Source organism: Poromitra crassiceps, assembly GCF_964638095.1.
Source record: "Poromitra crassiceps genome assembly, chromosome: 1".
NCBI lineage: Eukaryota > Metazoa > Chordata > Actinopteri > Beryciformes > Melamphaidae > Poromitra > Poromitra crassiceps.
The window spans coordinates 121,600,147-121,622,890 of NC_139623.1; the positions used below are offsets into that span (position 1 = coordinate 121,600,147).

The following is a 22,744-nucleotide window of genomic DNA, read 5'->3' on the forward strand; positions in this document are numbered from 1 at the left end:
ATTTTAAATTAGCATTAGGATTAGACTGTTGTGATGTCATTATTCAGTTTTAACCATCAATAATTGTTCCTTTTCTCATTATTTCATTTCTCAGAGTAAATACTGTATATTTATTTCGAGATTTTTGTCAATTATTTGTGCTGTTATGGTTATAATTAGCCTAGTTACTCACTTCTACACTATCTTAGATTGTGTTACGTTTGCTGGGGACCCCACTTTGAAAACCACTGGCTTAGGCTAGAACTGTTGCGAGAAGGTTTCAGGATTTATCTCTATGCATTAGGCTGTGATTACTATTTATATAAATCTATTTATTCACATAGATTCATGATATATTATGGTATACAGCCTACCTGTGACATCAATGTTTTGATTCATCCTATGATGTCTCACACTCAGGTGTGCTTTCACAAGACAGGTGTTGTCCATTCAATCAGCTAACCTGTCTTTATAATGGCTGTCTTGCACTGTTTGTATGATACTTGACAAAGTCTATGGCCGAAACTGTTGTCAAATAGCGTTAAATTACACTTAATTGCATCTGGAACGAGAGTGTGTCTTCATGTGCACAGTGCTGCACTACTCATTTAGTTATCAACTTTGGAGCGTTATTTACCCCCCCTTGCCGACATCCTAGGTTGACATGCTTCATCCCAATCGATTCCTTATTTCTTCTACTTTCATATGATATAAAGATCACCACTCAAGCTTTAAAATTGAGCCCGATGTCAGCTATCGATTTACAGGCCAAATTCAGTTAAAAAATGTGTGAATTTAAGCTTCGCGGGTTTTAGTATAAGAAATTACAGGATGAAACTTCAATACGACAAAAATAGCGCTGCTCGGTGAACCATTTCCACGCCGAATTTAATAGAAGGTTCGGATAACTTGAAATCAATTGACTTACTTGAATATCCGTGCTGTCTGTAGGGGAAACGCTGCAGTCGAGACGTTGCAAATATTCCAGTTTTCTGACATTGCAAAAAGCCCGTATCGCGCAGCTCAAGTCTCCCCGCAACTCGAAACTCGTTTTGGTGGTAATCCAATATCAACGACTGTCTGGCTTGTGAACACTTACTGATTGATAAAAAAGTAAATAAAAATAAGAGGGAAATATGATATGCTGCTACTGTCTCAGTAAATCCTTCCTGTCAGGTCAAGCAGTGGATTTCACCTCCTTGATTCAGCGTGACCACAGACCAGGCAGTGGAACAACGTTGCCGATTTTCAGACGTATTCAGCATTGGACAATACAGAATGTCAATCAATGTCAAGCAATCGATCTATCAAACAACAACCAATTAGGGTTTCACCTGGTTTCACGGGCTAAGGGAGAGCTCCCCTCCTCCTCAATCTGATTCGTTGGAAAACACATCACTCTCACTGTTTTCTGTGAATTGCAAGTCTTTTTCAACCAATCTTATTTTTTCATTAGATAAATTACCAAATAAATCAAGCCCACAGGGCGGGTGTTTTTTAATCCCCTCCCCCATGCTGGGACCAGGGCCAGAGTGACTCGTCTGCATGGAGCTATATAATGAATGAAAAAATGAGCGTCTGCACATAAGAAAAAACACATTTGATTGATATTTTATTATAAAAAAAAATATGAAAAATGAAAAATATAAAAATAAAAATAAAAAATATTTTTTTTTAATATATATTTTTTTTTATATAAAATCCCCAATCTAATAGAGCAGGACCATCCTCCTATGCCTCACTGGAAAAACCTCCTCTGATATATATATATATATTTTTGTCATTTGTGTCATAACAAATAATATTTACATGTCTGATGTCAATACAGTTCAAAATAAAAGAATTGAGAGCGAGTTCTGCCTGAGATTGTGTTTTTTTACAAAAATGGCCTTTTCTGCTTTTTCTCTTCTCAGAGAGACCTTTTTGGTGAAAACAGGGTGTATATAAATGACTATAAGTAGAGTACAGAACATGCTAAAAGCTCACTTTTTTTTCCCCTGGTGAACCCAGAGACGTACAATTGAATACATTGAGGTATTGCAAATCACTTTGGTGCTAATAGATAATTTACTGTGGGTCTTGAAAGATGACCAACAATTATGAAAATCTTTGGCCTGTGCTAAATATTGGCAGTCCTAAACTGGCCATGAATGAGTTAATAGCGTTCTCATTTGGTTAGATTTGAGGTTTAAGAACTACTAGTTCAGATGTTTACCAACATATTGAATGTAGATTAATAGTTGCAGTTGGTTGTGGCAGTTCACTGCAAAATAGTAGGCCTACATATACTGTATATTTATTTTAGTTTTTATTTTATTTCTAAATCTTTGCACTTTTATTATTTATTTTCACTTATTTATTTATTTATTTTCAATTATATCTAAAATCCAAAGACATCCAATGTTAAAAAGAAAAGCCAGTGTCAATGTTCAATAAATGCATGATGTTCTCAATGTCAATGATGTCAATAATCGTGTTAAATAATCGTGATCTCAATATCAATCAAAATAATCGTGATTATGATTTTTGCCATAATCGAGCAGCCCTACCATACTGACCACAATACTGACCACCATGCCCATACTGACCACCATGCCCTGACTGACCACCACGCCCTGACTGACCACCACACCCTAACTGACCACAATGCCATAGCTGACCACAACGCCCATACTGACCACAACGCCCATACTGACCACAATGTCCATACTGACCACAACGTCCATACTGACCACCACACCCGTACTGACCACCACGCCCATACTGACCACCACGCCCTGACTGAACACCACGCCCTGACTGAACACCACGCCCTGACTGACCACCACGCCCTGACTGACCACCACGCCCTGACTGACGACAACACCCTGACTGACCACAATGCCCTGACTGACCACAATGAAACCACAGAGAAACTGGGGTCAGATATAACCTCTTCAGAGACATTCACTGCCTCTGAGTTAGGCCCTGCCCACTCCAGGGCAACTTCACAGCAGCCACATAAGTCATTCAGGTCAGGCCAGTCAGACCACATGCCAAAGCCAGGGGAATGACTGTCCAGCTTCCCGCTAGGTTTCGTCTTGAATCCCAGGAAGTTAGGATCTGACCCATGTGCCAGGGGGACCTTGCGTCTTTTTAGGTCTATGAACAGAGAAGCTCTGGTGAGCTCTCTAACATATTGGTCATCACTGTTCAACATATTTAAAAGATGGCTGAGCCTCCTAGCAAAATAAGTCAATTCAAAATTTGGAACGCCCAGTCCACCCTCCTGTTTACTGTGAAATATGATGTCACGTGTACAATGAGTATTTAGTCCAGTCCACTGCCTTACCAAATGCACAGTTCTATCATTCATTTCACATAGAGATTTACATGGAACATGTACATTGGAAAACAAGTGTTGAATCTTGGCCAGTGTTATTTGTCTGATTGCTTCTAGCTTCATGATGAGTGGCAGGGGGGATGCATCAATTAAATGGAGTCTGGTGGAGTACTCAGATGTGATGTCATCTACTTGATCTTTCCACTCACCTGCCACATTGAATTTGTGACCTAGATATGTATGTCTCGTGGCATGAATATAGTCTTAGTGGCTTATTATTTGTTGAGTTAAACTCAGGATCTTCCACATTCAACACTGCACCAGCTCAAAAAACTACACTTCCCAAGATGCAGCAGCAAAATGGCCGCTCATTACCAGATTGAGAGCACCTGAAGAGGACTGAAGGCTCTCAGTCATACATTCAAACAAACAGACAGCAACCAGAAGCACCAAGCTCTACTCAGAGTTTAATTCCAAAGACGCCAATGGTCGGTGAATATGTTTACATTCCTGTTGTTTTAAAATGCTGCTTAATTTATTTGTTAAATTGCTAAAGTTCAATTGGAAGGAACCATTGCATTGCAGCACTGATTTCATTTTTGTGTTTGCATCTTTGAATTCATATTGTGTTTTAGTTTAACCCTTTAAGCCCGACGGACCCGTATCCGGGTCCAACTGTGGTCAAGCCGACTTCACGCATTTGAAAAGTAGTTCAAATTGTAAAGTGGATTTTTTTTTTCAAATCCATCACACTTGGGAGGCCTGTCCCCCACTAAATCAGCCGTACAATTGTATTTTGTTCAAAGAATGGTTGTTTGTCAACGATTTTACCATTTTAGTCGAAATAGAATCAGCATATCATTATATGGGCTAAAATAAAAGAATCGTGACAGTAGATCCGAATCACAGCAGTTTACCCAGCCATGTTTGGTATTTTCTGAAAGCAGAGACTCTCCCCTTTCTAATGGTACGCAGTATACATTGCTCTGATCTATTTACGTCATCTCAGCCTCGCCGAAAGCACACAGTCAAACTTCAACATTTCACAGGCAACGTGTCAGATTTTGTGTTTATGCCTCAATATTGCCTCAAATCCGAACGGGATTGTCATCAAAAGCAACTGGTATCGTTTACTTACCGTTTCGTAGTCATTTGAGTCCATTTGAGTGATTATCGATCAGAATATCCTGGTCATATCGCCATTATTGGCGAGAGAGCTTGCTGAGCCTACATTTCATGCAGAGCCCTTTGCTTCCATCTGTTGGGTGTTTGGTGGTACTGCAGACATATTTTCACAATGGCATATTCTACAAAACATCGCGAGCTTTCCAACAAGGTCTCACACGTCTGTGTACGTCACTTCCTCACGGAGCTGAGTCCATGCGCCATGGCTGGTAATTTTCCACTGGCCCTCCACCATTGCGCATGGCGCATGCGCGCCCAGTGGTTAGAGCGTGTACTGCAGCTGTAGCTGTTTTTCTTCCGTCCTAGAGTTTGGTTCGAGTTGCTAATCAAATCTTACGATGTCCAAGAGGCAGCAGGAGAAATATAGCGTCTTAGAAGCCCTCAAAGAGATTCAGAGGGATAAAAGTGATGTTGAAAGAGGACTCAGAAGACACTTCCGACGAGGAAAAAAGGTTTTGGGTGGACGAACGGCGGTCTCCATTTCAGGAGTAAGTCATTTCTCTTACATTTTCAACATGGAGGGTAAACGCAGGTAAACACAGTTTACCCACCTCTTTGAAATAAGGCATGCAGTTTACTCGCCTATTTTCAGATCAACTGTATCAATGAGGAGCAAGAAGGTGGATAAACTTGGATAGTTTACCCACCTCTGTATTTACCACTATGCACCTGGTGATAGGGGCATGCTATGCTGTACATGACGATGGTTTTTGTTGCATTATTTGTGCTGTACAATAATGAAATAATAATAAAAAAAAAAAAAAATGTATAATAATAATAATAATAAACTATTTTTGCTAAAAAATTGTTATAGTGAATTGGAAGGATTTTGTAACCAAACCAGTGTTTTAGTCTGTGGATTGATTCTCATTTTCACAGTCAAGAAGATCCAGAGGATGAGGTCTGTGTTCTGCCTGGGAGAACTGCAGCCACTGCTGTCAGGCCCCCCCAGGCATGCAGCCTTCCACCTCCAGCTGAGGCATCTCCTCCTTCAAGGTTTGTGTATTGAGCAGTCTTATGTATGGATGTAGGTATTACTCTAAAGCCCTTTGAGCAGTCGTGAGACTCATTCAAAAACTCTTAGGAGAATTTGATGTGACTTTGAGGATGTGACTTTGATAAACAATAAAAAATAAATGCATATTGAGTCTTCAACATCTATCTTTGTTTCCACAGAGAGGATGATGGAGGAGACACGTTGGCTCTACCACCCACACCTCACACTGCCTCAAAGCCTGTGACACAAGGCACACATCCTTCCTCTCCTCCAAGGTTTGTGTTCAAGGTTTCTGATATTATCACAGATGACACTTATATAGCCTCAGACTGATGACATCATCCCTGATGACATCATCACTGAACTTACAATAGCTTTATCCTCAGACTGATGACATGATCACAGAACAATAGCTTCACCCAGGAAGGATGACATCAATGATGACATCATCACGGATGACATTGCTGATGACATCATCACTGGTACTTTGATAAATTGTTCTTTCCATAGAGAGGATGATGGAGACAAAGTGTCTGTGCCATCCAGACCTTGTAGAAGAAGCACAAGCTCTACTACTGCTTCAAGGCCTGTGACACGAGTCACACAGCCTTCCTCTCCTCCAGCTGGGCCGTCATCTCCAAGGTTTGTATATTGAGCTGACATTATCTTATGATTTTTATGATAATTTGATGTGACTTTTGAGTGTTTACTTTGATAAACCTTTGAGTATTCAACATCTTTCTGTGTTCCCATAGTGAGGAGGATGAAGAAGAGTTGCCACCCCGATCTCGCACGCCACCACCACCTCGAACGAGAAGGACAGGACCCACAAGATCAAGGACTGCCTCAAGGCCTGTGACACGAGTCACACAGCCTTCCTCTCCTCCAGCTGGGCCGTCATCTTCAAGGTTTGTATATTGAGCTGTCTATTGTGTGTGAATGTAGGAATGTAGGCATTATTCTAAAGCCCTTTGAGCAGTCGTGAGACAAATTCATGAGCTTTCGACTTTGAGTGTTACTTTGATAAACTGTGTGTGTTCTGTGTTCCCATAGTGAGGATGATGGAGAAGAGTTGTTGCCATCTTGCACACCACCACCACCTTGCACGAGAAGTACAGGACACACAAGATCAAGTACTGTCCTTGAATTTGAGGAATTGGATGTTGTAATCCTTGAAAGTATGTGAATTTGGAGAAAAATAAGAATTTGGTCCTTGAAAGTAATTGAAAAGTATTGAATTTGATATTTTGTAATAAATTACTCAATTTGGAGACAAAATGATCAATCTAGTTGTTGTTGTCAACTACTTGTTGTTGTTGTTGGTGGTGGTGTTTTTCAGTCTAGATGTGTTTTCATTAGTTATACTGTGCACAATGGTAGATTCTGATGATGCACAGGGTAACTGTCATATCCAGAGGCTGCATTGTGTGGCAGTAGCCTCCTGTTATGGATATAAGTTGTATTTTCCAGCCAGATTACATTGGAAATCATTTGGCACACTTTTGGGTACTGTAGGTACCCAAATGGCTAAAATTAGTGTCCGCCCAGTGCAATCTTTACTAAAACCTTTGTAGAAGCTATGTCCTTTGTGCAAATGCTTAGTTTTTTGCTACAGTTGTAGTCAAGGAGTTGCTGAATCTGCTCAGGGGCATCTTTTTGCATGGGATAATTGTAGGCATGGTGTTATCCACTGTCTAATCTAAAAAAAAATAGGCGAGGATAGAAAAATCACATTTCTCCTTTGGTTTATTACAATTTACTCAGGCATAATAACATCCACAATGTTGCTGACACTTGGAATGGATTATCTGAGGTCCCTAGATGCCCCTAGATGCCAAGAACATGCAAATTAACCTTATAGTTGTGGAGCAATTCTTGATTTACTTTGGGTATGTCTTTTTAGGCGTTTTTTCCGAAAATATGGCCTGGGCCTATAGGGTTAATAAGTTAAAAGCATAAGTTAAAAGTATAAATTACGAAAGAATAACACAAAGTTAAAAATGTTAAATTTATGTTTAAAACGCTACTAAAAATGTGGACATGAATGTACCATGTTAAAAAAGGTTTAAAAGACCTGGTGAAAAAGAGCCGATCTACAAGCTTGTAGATCAGCTATTTTTCCTTATTTTTCTTTATCCCATTTAACTAACACACACACACACACACACACACACACACACACACACACACACACACACACACACACACACACACACACACACACACACACAGCCCCTGGTGCAAGAGATGAGCCAGGGAATGGGATTACTCTCACAAAAAACTACACTTCCCAAGATGCAGCAGCAAAATGGCCGCTCATTACCAGATTGAGAACACCTGAAGAGGAATGACGGCTCTCAGTCATACATTCAAACAAACAGACAGCAACCAGAAGCACCAAGCTCTACTCAGAGTTTAATTCCAAAGACGCCAATGGTCGGTGAATATGTTTACATTCCTGTTGTTTTAAAATGCTGCTTAAATGTTTGATGCAATGCTGCTTAATTTATTTGTTAAATTGCTAAAGTTCAATTGGAAGGAACCATTGCATTGCAGCACTGATTTCATTTTTGTGTTTGCATCTTTGAATTCATATTGTGTTTTAGTTTAATAAGTTAAAAGCATAAGTTAAAAGTATAAATTATGAAAGAATAACACAAAGTTAAAAATGTTAAATTTATGTTTAAAACGCTACTAAAAATGTGGACATGAATGTACCATATTAAAAAAGGTTTAAAAGACCTGGTGAAAAAGAGCCGATCTACAAGCTTGTAGATCAGCTATTTTTCCTTATTTTTCTTTATCCCATTTAAATGGCTTGAATGGTTAATTCATTTAATGTTTAATTAAAATGTTGGCATTAATTAATTTGACATGAATTTACATTAATAATTTAATTTAAATGGTGACAATTTATTTTTTTGTCTAAAGGACATGTAATTGAAGATAGAACATTTATTGTTTGAAAATATTATTTGTAAAATGGCAATGTTGTTAACCTTATTTTCTCTGTGTCTTTGAAGGTTTTCAACCTGATTATCACCCAACCAATGAAGCCAACCAATCTTGAAACACAGTTGGAAAACAAAACTTGATTGAGTTGGAAATCTTGAGTTGTCCCGTGTGACCTTTGCAGTAAAACTAGAGAGAGACTTGACATTATTGATTGTAAATACAGGTAATGAATTTGATTTGGAATGGTACCAGCAGTTCCACCCGCTCCGCCTCTCATAAAAAACTGCACATTTGGAATATTTTACCTCTAAACCAGACCACTCCAAACAGGAGTCAGTTCTGGTGAGCATGGTGTTAATAACACCCTCTTGATGGGAGGATATGACGACATCGTCTGTGTACTGTACCTCTGAACGGGGTCACCGGATCTCACACACACACACACACACACACACACACACACACACACACACACACACACACATATATACAAACACATATATACATACATATACACACATATATATACACACACATGCCCTGACACTAAACACACACACACACACACACACACACACACATATATATATATATATATATAAAACACACACAGACACATATACAGACACACACATACACACACACACATATATATACACACACACACACACACACATACAAACACACACACATATATACACACACACATATACACAGACACACACACACATATACACTAACACTACTATTACTACTGCTTGAACCCCGTCAGGTCACCAGATCTCAACCAAACTTTGTGCACTTGTGCACATACCAACTCTGACTAAATGTGCAATTCAGTGTCTATATTATCTGACATACACCCCCCAAGTCACCGGGAGCTTGGACCCCGCATCGCCGCTTGCGGCTATATTTATTATTATAATAATTATAATAAATGGTAGCTGTATAAAGGGTTAGGTGATTTTGCTTTCTTGATCATGCGAGGAAGGAGTGAACATGGTAAGCAGTGAACATGTTTGTATTTAAAATAAAGTACACTAATAATAATAATAATAATAATAATAATAATAATAATAATAATAATAATAATAATAATAATAATAAATATAGCCGCAAGCGGCGATGCGGGTCCAAGCATCCGGTGACCTGGGGGATATATAAGACATAATAAACACCAAATAGTGCACATTTATTCAGAGTTGGTATGTGCACAAGTAAACAAACTTTGGTTGAGATCCGGTGACCTGATGGTTTCCAAGCAGTAGTAGTAGTAGTAGCAGTAGTAGTAATTGTAGTAGTAGTAGTGTTGGTAGTAGTGGGAGTGGTAGCAGTAGTAGCAGCAGTAGTTGTAATTGACCGGTTAATGAGTTGTGGGCAATTTAGTGTTGGGGTGTGTTTCATTAAAAGTTTAGAGATTTATCATTTCAAAACGGTTTAACATATCCAAAATCCTTTGATAACTTTAGGTCGGGGTAGTCCATAGATGACCCAGAAATAATTTAGTGTGATTTGGCCAAACGGTCTAGGAGGAGTTCGCAAAAGTAGGTTTTTGATCAAATTCAAAATGGCGGGAAATACACGAGAAAGAAATGGGCGTGGCCTAGTAGGTTAGATGCATGATGCTCCAGGGAAACCAGTAGATGTGGACATTTGATTCTACGGTTCATGGTTCAGAAGTTATGGACCAAAAAACTTGAAATTGGCTGTTATAGCGCCACCATCTGGTGGATTGGTGTAATTTTTTTCCTCTGAGTAGTGGGTGATGTCTTGAACCTGTGTGGAAAGTTTGGGTGATGGGGGGGCGTACGGTTTCTGAGATCCACACACTTTTAGGGCAGGAAAAGAACAAAAGCAAATACACAAAAGTTTAGACATTTATCATTTCAAAACAGTTTAAAATCCTTTCATAACTTTAGGTCGGGGTAGTCCATAGATGACCGAGAAAGAATTTTGTGTGATTTGGCCAAACGGTCTGGGAGGAGTTCGCAAAATTTATGCAAATGTAGGCAGACGCAAATTGGCTATATGGATAGATGTGTCTTGATCCAAGGAATCCCTGAGAAGTGAGATTTTTAATATAGCACTCACGGTTCAGAAGATATGGACCATAACGCGAAATGGTCTGTTATAGCGCCACCATCTGGCCGATATGGGTCATTTTTTGTTTCTGAGTAGTGAGTCACATTTCCAATCTATGTGCCCAGTCTGGCTACGCTGAGCATTACAGTTTCTGCTGTACATACAGTTTTAACGGAGAAGAAGAAGAAAAAATAATAATAATAATAATCAGAACAGATACAATAGGGATCCACGCACTTCGTTTTTCTTGGACCCCTAATAATAATACAACCAACGTGATTTCAATATGGCTCTGGGTTTCACATCAGTATTGTTCTATGCCTTGTTCATGTCAACTGCTTTCATATCAGAGCTCTGATGAGTTAGAGGAGGTGGTGTCTAAAAGGCATGTATTGAGTGATGTGTGTAGTTCTTCATAGATCTAGCCTCTTAATTTTGCACTCTAAATTGATGCATTTTACTTTAAAATGTAAAAACAAAAATCTTCCGGGGGGGGCATGCCGCCAGGCTCCCCTAGAGGGTCGGTGCTCCACATTTTATTGTGTCTCCCCCACTTGCAGAACCAGGTATTCACCCTTGCATAAGTGAAGCCATTAACGCACTACAGAAGAAAAAAAACGAACCACCACCCAAGCAATACCGATGATCTTGACTATAGAGTAGCGCAGGGATGACGCATTTTTGTAGGCCAACCCAGAGGTTATGCACTTCCGGGTTCCCTCATCTCAAAGTCAATGGGATTTCTGTATGGGGTTTTCGGTTGGATGCCTGAAATAAGGTCAGTGGTTAACAAAAGTTTATGAAACTGTGATCTTTGTGTTCAGCAAGATAATATTCACAAATGAACACTTTTATCATGAAGCATTTTCTGAAAATCTCGATTTTTAAAAATCGCACTAAAAGTGGTGTTCATGTATGAAGATTATCTTGCTGAACACAAAGATCGCAGTTTCATAAACTTTTCTTAACCACAGACCTTATTTCATAACCTGACGCTGCCAGAACTCAATACCGCCCCATCTGGCGGAGTCAGGTTACTTATTTCAGGCATCTAACCAAAATCCCCATACAAAAACCCCATTGACTTTGAGATGAGGGAACCAGGAAGTGCTAACATCCGGGTCTTACAGTAGAACTCATTCCTGCGGTACTCTGTTGAAGGGGAGCAGTGTGTGTGTGTGTGTGTGTGTGTGTGTGTGTGTGTGTGTGCGTGTGTGTGTGTGTGCGTGTGTGTGTGTGTGTGTGTGCGTGTGTGTGTGTGTGCATGTGTGTGTGTGTGTGTGTGTGTGTGTGTGTCAAGCACTGATGCACCAGCCCCAGCCAATGATCTGAAGGCTTGGTCTAACATCATTATTTTAATGAGTTTAGATCATTGGATCAAACGCTCACATCAAATAGCTTTGGGTGTGTCATGTTGAATAGGAATACAAAGCATGGCCACAGAGAGCAGGTTTTTGGGTTTGCATCAGTCTGGACCATTGTACAAGTGAGGCAAGATGGGGTGACGTCATAGACAGTGTAAAAAATATCACAGAGTCACCATGATGTCTCCCATTGTTTTGTGGACTTGGTTCTTGCTCAGCTCGCGCGAGACCAAGGGTTTCCCACAGAGCCGCCTGCTATTGGTCCATGATCAGCAAGCTGCGTGATCACTGGACAGGCGACCTGTTACGTCTAAAACATTGTATCATCTATTTTACTCTAAAAAGAATTATATAAAAATTCGCTCCCAATACAGTTGTCATGAAAGGTGAAATTACATGTAGCTGGCTATATAGACCAAAACCGTTTTTTGAACCAGGCTGTAAAAGTGTTTAATCCTGTTGTAAAGTCTGGCATTTTAACATTGGGGGTAAATGGGGAATGACTCTCCTTTGGAGCCAGCCCCAAGTGGCCATTCGAGGAACTACAGATTTGATCACTTCTGCATAGTCTTCATCTGCCGCCTGGGTGACATCTACCAAGGCTAGTAGAGGGATGGAGTCACTCTGGGCTCCTCTTCTTGGGGGCCTTTAAAATAAAAGCCAGCTGGTTTCTAAATGTGGAGCCAGCCGATGCCATAACTACAGACGTCTCAGAAGAATGATTTAAGTGAGTAATCGATCTCTCTTCTCATAATTGTCTCTCTCTCTTTCTATGTCTCTGGTGTAGTGCACTCCTCCCACTCCTCTCCTCTGTATACAGGCTCCTCTCCTTTCTTTCCATCTTCCTTAACTCCTCTCTTTCCAACCACTGGAGCTGAAAAATGAAGCCAATGCTAAAGTGCCAAACACTGCAGTCCCTCGAATGGCCACTTGAGACTGGCTGCAAAAGTGAGTCATTCACTATTGTCCAACTTTATAGAAAAAACATGTTTACAGCCTGGTTCAAAAAACGGTTTTGGTCTCTATAGCTAGTAAATTTGTATATAACTCACTAGTTTATACAGTCTGGGCTCTATCGTTGCATCTGCCTATAAACTGCGCCCAGCGCCGCGCAGATTAGTGGGCGTGGACCAGCCCACTCGATATTTTGGTGTCGGCGCTACAGGCGGCCTTAAGCATTACAACCACGCCTTTTAAGCGTAAAATTATGCACAGTCTGCTCATTGGAGAAGTGCAGTATACGAATCACAAGCTTGCCTTTTAAGCTCCAATTCCACGGAGCGATCCAGTCCGGTCAGAAAGCCAAGCGCTCTGATCTCCCCCCTCCCTTTCATCCCCGTCTGTCTCATATATTTTATTCCATATTATTATGCTTCTCAAACCAATCTGACTGCAGTTTAAATACTGCAAGCATGTAAATACGCTACACTATAGCAGGATCAAAGTGAATGTTCTAAACGCATCGGCTAGAAAAATATAGCCTATCTCTATGTCATGATGAGATTAGATTGGTGAAAGTTTGTCCAGAATGATATCGTTTTGCTACCTTTTTTTCTCCCCTGCTGCACAGGTAGGATGATGCATATAAATATAGCCTACATTTTCTAAAGTCATTGCATAAATGTGTTTTTATTGTAAAAGTAAATGTGAAGTAAGCCTAATCTTATTGGAGCGGAGCAGACATCACACGACATCACAGTAGAACCGTGTTACGGCTGTCTCTCATCTAAATCACGTTGTATCTGCAAGGGATATATATATACCACCTGGGGTACATATATGTTTCACATAGGGTTGTGTTTGGATGTCTATGTTTTATTTTGGCCAATATTGAAATGTTCGAGAATTGCATGTTGTGTGAACAGAAACATTATTTCTATCTACCACTTTAGGCAATTTAGGCTGATTTGGTTGATATTTATTCTCGAAATGTATTAGTCTCAATGCATGCTGGGAGATTTGAGGGAGTGAGAGAGAGAAAGAGGGGGAGAGAACAGTTTTTTTTCCATTTGTGCTGCGCAGGGAGTGAGAGAGAGGGAGGGGGAGAGAACTACGGTATGACAGGGGCTCAAAACTACGATATAACTACTTTTTTTCCATCGCGCGAGAGAGGGAGAGAGAGAGAGAGAGGGGGGGGGAGAGTGTGAGATGGCAGAGGAGAGCTGTGCATAAATACGCACAATAACCGCGGCGCACTGAATAAGGCCTGGTTTTGAAAAGCGCTAAGCGCTAAATTAACGCCAGGTGGGAAGATATCGTTAGGCCGGTATTTAACACTTTGAGTGCCACGGCCCTTGGGCAAAAGGTTGCTGTACTGTGCCACATAGGCCGCAATGCATTTTAATATAGCCATATAATTTTTTGTGTTCCTCTTATATGGACAACCAATAGCCTCAATGAAACTTTGAACCCTTGTGTTTCATTTTAAAAAAAAACTGTGTTTATAAACCGTTCCATTTTGGAAATACACCCCTCTGAAAAAGAGTGTTTTCGACCGAAAAGAGCATGCTGAAATTAGTTTCTGAGATAATCACATCTTTATGTTAGAAAGGCGACAGAATGAAAACATAGCCCAACATCGAGCCTGCTGCTGCCTGGGTGTGTGTGTACTGTCAATGGTTGTATGCTGTTAGTGCCCTGCGTGCCCCACCCCCCTCCTCCTCCTCCTCCGTGGTGGGAGGAGTCGAGTGTCTCTGCTGCGGTTTGCTCTGAGTTTGATCTGCACTGAAAAGTCCGCTGCCTGCATCCCCCATTCCCCCCGCTTTTTTACAGCGTGTCCTCGGCTCCCAGCTGAGAATAATGTAACTTTTCAGAAAGACGGTGGTGTCGCCGTGTCGGCAACTAAATCATATGGATGGACTATCGCAGCGGACACGGATGGGGCTCAATTGTGGCAGCAGATGACTGCTGTTCACAGGCACAGCTAACGTAACGTTATGCTTCAAGCATATCAATGGCGATTTCCGTTTCCTCATGACTTCTTCTCTCTTTTCTCCTGGCCTTTGTCTAATTGGGAGGGCACTGTCGCCACCTAAGGGTTCTGTAAAATAGGTTAGACACATTCAATAGCTCCCATATTGTAAGAGGCTTAGATCGACATCCCCCCGTCAAAATATGAATTTGGAGTTATTGAAGCCATATGGCGTCGCTGGCAGCCTACGGTAAATTTCTCCTGACGCCATTTGGCGTCGCTGGCACTCAATGTGTTAAGGCCGAAACGCCCATTCTGGCCTATTCTGGCACTGCGCCATGCCTCTTCGGCGTAAAGCGCATTTTGGGGCCTAAAACCATGTTGCTATCTTCCCGAGGCAGGCGCAAGGCACGTTTTTTTGCGTGTAATGCCAGTTTTTGCGCCTAAGGCCTGTGGGAGAATAGGGCCCTCTATGTCTGCAAAAAGAAGTCTGATTGTATAGAAGTCAATGGGAAAATGGCCCGTCTTCTGACTTGATTAATGACCTCAGTAAAACTCTCCTAATGAGTTTATGGTCTCAATCACTAGTTTCAAGTCTTCTTCAGGGCAGCATGATGTTCAATTTAGAGTAAAATAGATGATAAAGCAGACTATGTTTTGGGGCGTGAGTGATAAGTCGCCTGTCCAGTGAACGTGCACTTCACCGATAGTATCGAGTATTGATAAGCATAAGTATCAACACTAAAACATTTTAATTGATACAATAGTAATTTGCAATAGTATCAATACCAGCAGTACTTGCTCTTAATTCCCCTCTGTATTGTGTACTGTATCCCAATAAGCCAAAAGTGTTCTGATAGGCTGATGACTAGAGCAGGGGTAATCTGCCAAGTTTTGAATGAGTTTTATTGGGCCTAGATTATGGAGAAGCATGTCTCAGTCCGTCCATCTGTCATGCACCAACCCCCCCCCCCCCCCCCCACAACGCAGCCATAACGCATCTGATGTACATTGCCTGTAGTCTATGGTCTACTCTCCTTTCCTTCCCTCTCCTCATATCTTCTATTCACTTCTTCCTACTGTATATGACCTCCTGTCTATTTCCCTACTCTTCTCCTCCTCCATCCTCCTCTTCTCCTCATAACACTTCCTCCTTCTATGCAGACTCCTCCCCTCACGCCACCTCCCCTTCCTACTCTCCTCTGCCTATAACAACTCTACAACTCCAACTTTTGCCTCTCTCCTCCTCCCAAGACGCTCCTCTCTGCCAAGTAGATTTATAGACGGGTGATCATCCTTCTTCCACGGTGGCTGCTGTGTCTGTAGACCAGCCCTGCTGTCAGTCAGCCAACCAGCAGGCTGCATTAGCAGAGAGCCTAATCCAATTTGAATAAAGACAAACTCAAGGTCTTTTCTATATTCATCTCCCTTCTCTCTCTCCTCCCACTCCCACCACATGCTTGGGGTTTTGTATGAGGACTCAGAAGGTATGTGTCCTTGGCAACCATCTCCGAGGGAGGACAGAAGACTAGTGTGTGTGTGTGTGTGTGTGTGTGTGTGTGTGTGTGTGTGTGTGTGTGTGTGTGTGTGTGAGCGCAAGAGAGAGAGAGGGGGGGGCTAGCAGTCAGCAAGCATTCATGCAGATCGATGGCAGACAGGCCTTCGGTTCTTCCCGACATTTTGTGCATTTGTCATCAGACTCTTAGGCACTGGGTGACTATTTTGTAGATTTGTCTGTCTGTCTCTTAACCGCAATCATAAAACTGCCAAGCAGCCACTGAGGAATGAAAAGTATCCTCACATAAGACGTACACAAATATTAATTTCTAATAGGGATGCACTAATATGAAACGTTTGGCCGATATACCGATATCCGATATTAACATTGCTGTTGGACGATAACCTTACTGATATGTACCAATGTCCGATATGATCTGTATAAAAACAAGTTTCTATGATGAGCACATTTTTTACATACTGAAAAACACATGTAAACACTGCATTTGAATAATGTCTTTATTTCCAAAACATTTGGAAAAGCCCATAAATCATAGATTTACTGCATTGTTTCCTCTCAATATGAAAATATTAGCATTGCTGTTATTTTGCTCATCGGACAGATACCGATAGATTAAAAAAATGACTAAAATCGGCCGATACTGATGTGATTGCCGATATATCGTGCATCCCTCATTTCTAACTTGGAATACTCCTTGCTCTTACTTGATTTGTGCAGACTGAGTGGACGTGCAAATTACATTGTGTCCGGAGCGTTGTACTTTGCATTGCTATAATACTAACACTTTTGTTGGAAGTCTAGCTCCAAAAAAAGCTTTAGTCAGATTTTTAATGGGTAGTTTGACATTTAATGATAGGATTGCTCCAATAAAAGCTTCGCATTTATTTTTCATGAGGACATATACAGCATGTTAGAGCTGTTAAATGCCAGGGATGCTTATTAACGTGTGGCATATTAACATATTAAGAACTGTAGCGAGCTTTGTGAAAGTACCTAGCTGCAGGAGACAGTACTGCACGTAAAAATTGACGTTTAATCCATCCACATGCCTAGTTACAGAAAACACATATTATAGCAGGGGGACCTAGTGCTTAGAGTGCCTGTCCCATAACCATAAGGTCACATGTTCAATCCCCATCACAGCTATGTGTCCTGTCTGATTGTCCTTGAGCATGACACTGTATGCTCACTCAGTGTAAGTCACTCCTGATAAGAGCATTAGCATTAGCCATGTACATACCAAGACTGTGAATGTCATTCTGCTGTTGCTTTAAAAAATATGTGTTCATGGTGACTGGTAAAGATGTGTTCATGGTGACTGGTAAAATATGTGTTCATGGTGACTGGTAAAATATGTGTTCATGGTGACTGGTAAAAGATGTGTTCATGGTGACTGGTAAAATATGTGTTCATGGTGACTGGTAAAATAAATTATAGACTAAATGAAAAGAACTGTTTTGAAAATATGAAGCCAGAAAAAAAATGCACACCGAAAAGTCTTGACGAGTCTTGGACAAAATCTGATGGTTTTGTTTTTAGTGCAGCATGAGGTCATCATTAAAGCAACTGTGTTTTCCAGTAAGTAAAAGGAATAGGACTTCATTTCATGAGGTTAAAGCCCCCCTCCAGTCAGTTTTTCTACCTGTTTAACAGTTGGTGTTTTATTTCAAACATTCTCAAATCTCTCTATGAGAGCATGCCATCGTTGGCGTGGCATCGTTGGCAACTATGGCGTGCCATAGTTGCACGCCATCTGATTCTGTGCTATAGATACACAAAGAAGATACGCCCAGAAAAAAGAGCACAAGTTACGCCGGAAACAGTTTTCCTGTGTAACATTAGCTTAGCTGCAAGGAATAGCCACATTATGCTAACATCTCAGCAACCAGCCAATTATCGGCCTATCACCAATATATCTATCTATCTATCTATCTATCTATCTATCTATGTATCTATGTATCTGTCTGTCTGTCTGTCTGATCTATCTATCTATCTATCTATCTATCAATCTATCTATCTATCTACTGTATCTGTCTGTCTGTCTGTCTGTCTGCCTGTCTGTCTGTCTGTCTATGTGTGTGCGTGTTGGCTATTTCATTTTATTTATAATTAATTTTATATACCGGTAAGTTATAGACAGCATGTTGTGTATATTTGATCCCTTTGTTCTATTTGTGTTTTAGTATTTCTAGTTATTTAATTCCCAGTGAAGTTTACTGTTTCAGTGCACTGATGTCATTTTGGACAATAACGTTTGTTAAACTGTAAAATATGAAATATCTTAAAAATGACAAAACACACTGGAGAATCTCAGAAGCTCACCTCCAGCACCCAGACTTTCCCACCTCCAGTGACATGAACCAAAAAACCTCCCAGTAGCAAACTCTCCTCTCTAGCGCCACCGCTGGCCGTACAGGCACTCGGAGGCATACAGTATATCACAGGACTTATCGACTCAATGTCCTGCTGACTGAAGCAACTTCTGACCGCCCAGTGCCACCCATCAACGTGCGATGACAGAGAGGTTTCAACTAATGCCTCAGCTGACAGCTGTGGGTGTTGAGAACGTCCCCAGGGTCACAGTCTGCACCCACGTTACGCTCTGTCGCCCGTAACCTCCACTGACCTAAAGGTGCTGCTAACATTAATAACAACACCTTTGTAACCCAGACTTGTGTGTGTGTGTGTGTGTGAGTGTGAGTGTGAGTGTGAGTGTGAGTGTGAGTGTGAGTGTGTGTGTGTGTGTGTGTGTGTGTGTGTGTGTGTGTTGGGTCATGGTGGTCGTCGTAGTCCCTTAATGGCTTGGTTTTGGCACATAGTAACTGTCAGCACTGGGTATGACACTAATGTGTTGAGTGATATTTCCAAGAGACAACTGAGTATGCCTAGCTCAGTCCTCTAGAGAGCAGAGGTTCTCAAATGTTTTTCAGCCAAGGACCCCTTACAAGATAGAAAATATACCGGGGGACCCCCTCATTCTGATTTGTGATTTTGGGCTAAGCTTAATTGTTTCCACGGTAACGTGCTTGACTTTTAATTTGATAGGTTTGTTATTAGAATGTAATCCATGAACCATTTTAGATTTAAAGCATAAACTATTTTCGTTATAAATATAGATATATTTTTTTATTACATTACATTTACATTACGTCATTTAGCAGACGCTTTTGTTTTGTCCAAAGCGACTTACACCACAATTTGTCAACAGTACCGAAAACCACTATGCAACACAATCAATGACAGCCAAGATATTTTGATAGACTAGCACCATGTAGGAAGTAGTTTGAGAAGGAATAAGTAACATGTAGCATTTTATTTAATTTTTTTACCTGAAAACTTTTCGCGGACCAGCAGTGGTTCTCAAATGGGGGTCCGGGGACCACCAGGGGTCTGTGGCACTTTGCCAGGGGGTCCGCAAAAAGTTTTCAGGAAAATAAACATTAAAACTTTTTTTGTGTGTGTGCAAAAGCTTCATAGTTCAATGGAAATATTTTATGCTTTAAAATGGTTCATGGATTACATTCTAATCTAACAAACCTATCAATTTAAAAGTCAAGCACATTACAGTGGAAACAATTAAGCTTAGCCCAAAATCACAAATCAGAATGAGGGGGTCCCCAGTATATTTTCTATCTTGTAAGGGGTCCTTGGCTGAAAAACATTTGAGAACCTCTGCTCTAGAGCAGAGGTTCCCAAAGTGTTGATGACTGAGGGCCAATTTAGAGACCCAACATTGGGACTAAAAGGCATGCCAATCGTGAATTATGTGATAAATGTATGTTCATTTGTTCATCTGTAGATGCTTTAACACATGCACGCATGAGCGCACATGCACGCACGAGCGCACACACACACACGCGCGCGCGCGTGTGCGCACCTTAGGTCTTCTAGTCTTCTAGTTTCACTCTGGCTTTAAAACAGAGCCCACTGAAGCCTCTGAAAGACAGTAAACCTTGAATCGGACCAAATACCGTCTCATCGCGGGACACCAGAAATGTTCCCGAGGGCCACATTTTGATCTGCCGCTACATGCAGAATGGCAGGTGCCATGGCACTAGTCCGACACCTCACGAGTCCGAAAAATTACCCATTGGACAGATGTATCATTAGTCCAACAGCTCGTTAACCCAACAACGAAGATCTCACTAATCCGACTGCTCGTTAGTCTGAAAATAATGCGCTCTGACAGCAGCGCAAGTCGCTGTTCTCATTCAGTCTAGACTGAAGCCTACAAAACGGCAAATTTCTCAGCTGGTTTTCTCTTCTTTCTCTCCCTCCCCTTCTCTCTCTTATGAACATAATGTTTTTGATCATTCAGTAATTCCAGTAGGCTACTGCATGGCACTGCACTGCTAGGCTATAACCTATATAATAGCCTGATGACACGGATGTCTAATGATCCGACGTGCGTTATTATTCATATCCCCACACTGTACGACATAATATGGAAACGCACTCCAGTTAGAACAGGCTGGAAGGAAAAGGACGTTACGTCGTAGCCTATAGGCCTATTGTGTCTTTCGGAGCGCTGCCAAATTGTCAAGAATAATAGGCTAACATAATTTGCTGCTGCGACCTGTTTTAAACCACATGACGGATAGTGCAGCTACTGTAGGAGTTGCTTGTAATATACATGTATCTAAAAGAAATGTGTTTGTGCTCCTACAGCTTAATGACGATCTTAGTTGCTGAAAAATGCCTGCAATAGCCTAGGCTATACCTCATGTGTAATGCTCCCTGCATCACACAGCCTGCGCTTCATATCATCCTCACAAGCACAACCAATCTATTATCCATCTGACTGATCATGATCTTCAATAACAGTCATAGCAAATTATCAGAGTTCATTATTCAATTCAATTCAATTCAATTCAATTCAATTCAATTCAATTCAATTCAGTGTATTGTTGTCCACAATGTGGAAATTTGCCTTTGGCTTCACAGGTTTGCTTGCACACATGAAAAGTACAGTACACAGACACAGTACACAGCACAGGAAATGATAGGGTACATAATACAACATATAACAAGACAACAGGACAACAGCACAATACAGACAGCGATAACGGACATGGTTCTGATGTGGATGAGTCTGACGTTTATGAATTTAGCAGATTTATTGCATTTGGTATGAAAGATTTTTTGTAGATGTTCTTGGTTGCTGCATTATCAGAGTCATGTTACTCTCAAAGGCGGCAGCGGTACTAATAATGTTCCCTAAATGATCAATCACTGAAAAAAATCCTGTAGCCTACTATTGATTTCACTGTATATAGAAACTTGGAAACTGCATGGCTGCACTGGTCCCACTTCCACTTGGATGCGCGCGTGGAGCATGGACTTATTATAAGATGGACTGGGCATTGGTCCCGTTCAGTGAAGCCGCTGCATGTTAGATCGCCGCTCTGGCGGTTGAATCCAGTATTAGGTCACAAGGCCCGCCTCCCCATGTTAGTGGATGGGAAAATCACAACCGAAATAATCACAGTATACGTCAGATAATTTTTTTCCAAAGGTGGTTTGTATCATTTTAGATAGTCATTATCATGCTAATGCCTGTGCAAGTGGTCATTTTTCTGATGAGTTTGTTTTTAAGTAGTTATTTGACATATAAAAAGGGATAAAAATGGATGATTGCCAGTCTCAAGCCGTCATTGGCTGGACAGGCTCTTCACATTATAGATCTATCGTCATAGACAAGACACACGGCTTCATCGTTATCGCTGCCTGGAGGTCGGGGTGGCTCTGCTGGGTGTGTGGGGCCGGAAGATGGGCTCTTAGCCTGGGTAGTGCAGGCCTGGAGGTCGGGGTGGCTCATGGGTTGGCTGTGCTGGCTACCAGACATATCAATGGACCGCAATAAAATGAACATTGTTTTGAGAAAGGTGCGTGAGGAATTAACGTTGGTTGGGGACTGAAGTAAGTTCAGAAAATATGTGTTTTAGTTACTCCAGCTACGTTATAGGTACACAATGGTTTTAACATGCAGGCTAGCAATGGCGTTTATTCGCTTTTGCTAGTCAGCTGTTTTTCATTATTTATCGGCTTAATATTACTATAACTTAACAACCGATAACGATAGCTGGAATAACACAATAATAGACACATATTTTCAGAACTGACCAGGTTGTCCAACTGACAGGAAATGTGTTTTATAACGTTAACTCCCGTCCCGGGTATAAGATGAGGCCTAGTAGTACACAAGCACCGTTAGCTCATCGCTAACGGGTTAGCATCACATACAAACAGACGTTTTATTTTTTGTAGGCTATTAAAGCAACAAACGTTTTTATATGCATATCTGGGGGAAATGCTTTGACTGTTGGGAATGTTCGTTCTTCACAAGCTCCTCTCTTAGTAACGATAGACCAGGCAGCCTGGCTCACGCACTGGGCTAACATTAGGTTGGGCTGCCCTACACACACTGTAC

At 41.1% G+C, this 22,744-nt stretch overlaps 1 protein-coding gene across 2 annotated transcripts in view; it reads right to left on the reverse strand.

Annotated features, from left to right (window-relative positions):
• sh3pxd2b (SH3 and PX domains 2B) overlaps positions 1-22,744 on the reverse strand; it is a 203,991-nt gene that overhangs the window by 30,553 nt on the left and 150,694 nt on the right. The gene's annotated exons all lie outside the window — the stretch shown is intronic.